This window comes from Silene latifolia, chromosome X, assembly GCF_048544455.1.
Source record: "Silene latifolia isolate original U9 population chromosome X, ASM4854445v1, whole genome shotgun sequence".
NCBI classification, from domain to species: Eukaryota; Viridiplantae; Streptophyta; class Magnoliopsida; order Caryophyllales; family Caryophyllaceae; genus Silene; species Silene latifolia.
Genome location: NC_133537.1, coordinates 137,096,130 through 137,101,706, shown reverse-complemented (window position 1 = coordinate 137,101,706; position 5,577 = coordinate 137,096,130). Strand labels below are relative to the sequence as shown.

Here is a 5,577-nt window from a genome sequence, read left to right as displayed (position 1 = left end):
AAAACGAGGCTAAATTGATTGTATTCAATGACCAAGCATCAAGAAGAGACAAGACTAGAAGGCCTTTGTACATATCATAGTAGAAGAACAATGTTGAGAAAGGATCCTTGCGTCCCCAAGGAAATCCCCAAGGAATTTATGAAGAAAAGGGAAGAAAAGAAGAAGAATTGACGCCGACCAACAATCCGAACGGATTGCGGACAATCCGCCCGTCCAGCCCGAAACAATCCGAGCGTCCCTCCTTGGAATCCGCTTGGATTCCCCCTCAACAATCCGAGCGTCCCTCTCCCGAATCCGCTCGGATTGCACCGCCCAAATCCGGCCGTCCCGACTCTAATCCGCCTTGATTCACGCACAAAGACGGATTTCATTCTTCAAGCTACGAAAAGAGAAGCCCTTCTCTCGGAAAATACCGGGTCCTCCTTGCTCAACTTAAAAAGTGTAATTACTAGTTTAGCCCTTAGTTAACCCTAATGCATCCTCCCTAATTTTCACTATAAATACCCCATTACTCTAATTAGAGGAGCATGTTCTTCTTATCAATAATTAGTGTAGTTAATATCAATCAAATCTCTTTTCAATATTGTAATCAAGTATTAATCAAGTTTTAATCCAAGTTTTAGTTCTTTAATCTCTCTTTTGTTCATCCTTTATTTTGGGTAATTGAAGATTATTTGGGTTATTATTGGGAGATTGACAACCTCTCAATCTAGGATTCAAGTACTTCTATTATTCTTGCTTTATTATTGGAATCATTAGTAGGTATAATCTCTTAATCCCTTTTTAATTATTGTTAATTACTTTCATTTATTCATCATGTTTCATATTGTTGGTATGATTGACAACCTTGCTAGCATGATCAACATGATAATGAGTGAGTAGTCTCTTAGCTAGGGTTAATGGGTGATTAGGGGAAACCAACATGGGGAATGATTCATGCTTAAATTAATATGCTTTCATATCTTATTTGCTTGCTTGTTTTGATCTCAACTCATGCACATGTTATATTTGATGAAATGCTAAGCCTATGAATCCTTGCATTTACTATCATCTCCTATCTTTTCAATGAGACTTGTAAGACATAACCCAACTCGAGTCTCATTAGACCATGCACGTTGTTGAGTAGGGAAGATTAAGTCGACTTGTAGGTGTTGTACAATCTAATCGATTCGACTCCGGGACCCAAACTTTCCTAGGATTGTAAGATATAACCCAACTCAATCCATCACAACAATAATTGCTTGCTTATAATTTGAGAACATGTTTGTATGATCATATCCCATGATTCCCCTATGATCCCATGACACCCTAGTGCCTTTAATCAATTGTTTACACCCCTTTAATTCATCTTGCTTGTTTATTTTCATTGTTATTCTAGTTTAGTAACCTTCTACATCAACCCAATTTGTGACACCCCTTAGACACCACTAGTTACAATAGAAATCTCATTTCAACTCCCGTCCCTTGGGATCCGACCTTTACTTGCCTCTTTACTAATTGTAGAGTTGTTTGTGAAGTATAAATTGTGTTTTGTATCGACCATTGACCAACGACCACATATACTTAATTGTGAACACGAAATGGCATCGATCAAAAATGGCGCCGTTGCTGGGGACGGTGTTTGTTTGATTTAGATTTCCTTTTTGTTATTAGTTGTGTCTTTCTTCGCCTTGAGGAAGTAAAAATCCTCAAGGTTTGTTCTAATTGTTTTCGAGTTGTTTGATATTTTGCATGTCTAAAAGGTCACAAGGTGATTTGTTACCTTTTGACCGTGAAATCGAAAGAACCTTGACGAATAATAGGAGACTTGTTAGGAGGAATTTGAGAGGTGTTGGTGAAGTTGTTCAACCCACTAGTGAGTTTGTCAATCCTTTCGCAATAGAAGGAGAAGAGAACCCATTAAACAATACCACACAAAATCCACCTACAATGCCTAAATTCTCGTCACACTCTATACCCACCGAGGAGAATCTACCGAATGGTACTCCTACACCGCAACATCTCACCGGTAATTTTATTGCCAAGTCCGCCTTCATCCAACTAGTTGAGAGGAGCCAATTCGGGGGAATGCCTAGTGAGGACCCTCATTCTCATATGGAAACCTTTTGCGATTATTGTGATGCTATCTCTCAAACGGGCGTGACTCAAGACCAAATTAGATGGGTCTTATTTCCTTTTTCGTTAATCGGCACCGCAAAGCAATGGTTGAAGGGCCTTGATAAGGCCACCCTTGGAATAGATTCTTGGAAGAAGTTGGCTCTAGCTTTCTACAAAAATTCTACCCACCGGAAAAGACTAACATGCTAAGAGCTCAAATTACGGGTTTTAAGCAAAGGGATGAAGAGTCTTTGTATGAAGCTTGGGAGCGGTTCAAAGGTATTTGTCGCTCATGTCCTCACCATGGACTTAGCGAATGGTTTTTGGTACAACAATTTTGGAACGGTTTATATGAAGATTCAAGGAACATTCTCAATATGGGATCAAATGGAATGTTCACCGAAGTTGATGACAATCAAACATGGAACAAGATTGAGGAAATGGCGGTCCATAATTCACAATATAGTAGACCTCGCAAGGCTACTAGAGGAGGAAAGCATGAAGTGGACTCCGTTACTCAATTGGGTGCTCAACTTAGTGCTCACATTGACACAATCAACTTGAAGTTTGAACAAGCTATGGCTAGACTTGAGGAAAACTCAAAATCATCAAAGCATCATGTCAATGCCATGACGGCATCCTCATCAATCCCAAGTGGGATATGTGAGAATTGTGGAACTTTGGGACATGACCAAAGTGAATGTAGGGGAACAAATGAACAAGTTAATGCTTTCCAAGCATACAAGAGTGGTACCCCTTATTTAAATTTTTACAATGAAAACACCAAGTTCCATCCAAATCTCTCATACAAAAGCCAAAATGTTCAAAACCCTCAAACAACATACACTCCACCACCCATGAGAAACCAAAATCAAAGACCCTTTTACAATCAAAACCAAGGTTACCAAAATCAAAATCCATACAATCACCAAAATGACCAAGGTTTTGATGTCCAAAAAGCGGTCCTCCAAATGCAAAAGAATCAACAAGAATTTTTCACCCAAATGCAAAAAGATAGCCAAGCAAAAGAAACCACCATCAACAACATTCTAGCTCACACCAAGATGTTGGAAACACAATTGACTCAACTAGCATCTTCAAGCTCACAAAGACAAAAGGGGCAATTACCACCTCAAAGTAATCCCCCTAGACATGAAACGGTTAGTGCCATTCACTTGAGAAGTGGTACAAGGTATGAAGCACCGAAGAAGCAAGTTGAGGATGAAGTTGTGGAAGCTAGTGAAAAGGAAGAAATTGTGCAAAACTCCAAAGATGGAGAATCATCAAAAGAAGAAAGTTCAAAGAAAAATGAAGACAAGGCCATAGAGAAGGAGCCCATTGTGATTAGACTTCCTTTTCCAAGTCGTCAAGCCAAGCCCAAATTTGATGATCAACTTGGAAAGTTCATGGAAATTGTGAAGAATTTAGAAGTCTCAATTCCTTTCACGGAATTAATCAACCACGTTCCGGCCTATGCAAAGTACATGAAAGATATCCTCACAAAGAAGAAGTCGATCCGGAAACTTGAGACTATCGCCTTCACTAAGGTGAGTAGTGCAATACTTCAAGGGAGTTCACCTCCAAAGTTAAAAGATCCGGGAAGCTTCTCAATACCGTGTACCATTGGCGACACGACGATCAACAAAGCCTTATGTGATCTAGGGGCAAGTGTGAGTGTCATGCCGTACTCGGTGAGTAAAAGGTTGGGGATGGGAGAGCTTAAATGCACCAATATCACGCTCCAAATGGCCGATAGATCGACGAAGACACCATTAGGGATATGGGAAGATGTCCCCGTGCGAATTGGGAAGTTTTTCATCCCGGTGGACTTTGTCATTGTTGATATGGAGGAAGATTCCAACATTCCAATCATCCTAGGAAGACCTTTCCTACACACCGCCGGTGCGGTGATTGATGTGAAACATGGAGAGCTCACTCTAGAAGTGGGAGATGAAAGCATAACTTTTAATCTTGACAAGACCATGAGAGCTCCTCGTTTGCATGAGCCATGTTTCATGATTGATCATTATAGCCGAAAAGATGAAAAGAAGAAATCGGAACTCCAATGGAGGAAGAAAATTGAAGATGCTCCATTCAAAGAGCAAGTGAATTGTGACAAGGAGAGCTTGCAAAGCTCATCAAAATCAACCAAGGAAGAAGAGGATGGCCTCATTGGCCAAGAGAAGAAATTGGGAGAGTTGTCTCCATCTAAGCAAGAGATTTTCAATGATCAACTCAATTAAGTTTGTGGTCTTTGGGACGACGAATTTGAAGGGATTTTTAATCCCTACATTGGGCATGCCATCGATCATGATCAACAACAAGGGGCACGGTCTATTGAGGACCTCTACCATAATAATGAACAAGCTTTTGATTACTTTTTCAAGGTGTTGAGCAACATCAACAACACCTTGAACATGCCCCCTTGACATCTCATCAAGAATGAGAGTTTGGTGGAGTCCTCCCTAAACCACCACTTGTAAATATTTCTAACTCCCTAACTTACATTTCAATTTTTGTATTGCATTTTTTGTCATTTTTGGATTTTTATTTACTTTGATCAAAATAATTGTCATGTAAGAGAGAAGTGAGGGAGGGACTAACGACTTCAATTGATGTGTAGTGCTTTACCTTAGTGTGGGGATGGGAATTGCCTAGGCTATCCATGCCTTAGTAGTGCCCCCACAATGAAGAACACAAGATTTGAAAGAAAGAAAGAAAGAATGATATAGGAATGCGTTTGTGCACGGGTGGAGCTGAATCCGTGTGCAACAGGGAAGAATCCGAGCGGATTCCTGAGAATCCGCCCGTCTTCAACAATCCGAGCGTCCCCGCCGAGAAGACGCCCGTCTGAGCCGAAATGAAATTGAAAATTTCTTGACTGTTGAAGAATCCGAGCGGATTTCTGGAAAGACGCCCGTCTCATAGAATCCGTCCGTCTTGTGAAAAAGACGCCCGTCTTTGCAGCTGAAGAAAACAAAGAAATTTCTCTGGACTGAAATCCGTCCGTCTTTGAAGAAATCCGCCCGTCCCGTGTTCAGACAATCCGAGCGGATTGTACCAAATCCGCCCGTCTTTAGGCGAGATTTCGCAAAGATTGAAGAAGCAGAATCCGCCCGGATTGTACCTAATCCGCACGGATTGCACCTGCAGTTTCGAAAATTTCGGCCCCTTTATAACCCCTCCCACCTTCATTCATTCATTCATTCATTCATAAACACTACCCACAACATCAAAACCCTCATCCTCTCCATCATAAAAACAAAAACCCTCAACAACATTCAACAAAAACAAATCAAACCACCCTTCCAACAACAATTTAATCACTCCTTCTCCAACAAAAATCAAAACCAAGAACAAAATCTTCAACCTTTGAGTCGATTTTTGTTTTCATAAAGGCAAAGCCTTTCACCTTCAAATCGATTTGGGCATCCTACATATTGAAGATTTTTTCATTCTTTTCTTGGTTAAGCTCATCAA

General features: G+C 40.5%; 1 non-coding gene across 1 annotated transcript; it reads right to left on the bottom strand.

Moving 5' to 3' along the window:
* Positions 1–2,300: 2,300 nt before the first annotated feature.
* On the bottom strand, positions 2,301–2,407 carry LOC141624179 (small nucleolar RNA R71). Its single transcript, XR_012533990.1, has one exon. It is a non-coding gene; the product is annotated as a small nucleolar RNA R71 (small nucleolar RNA).
* Between the last annotated feature and the right edge of the window lie 3,170 nt (positions 2,408–5,577).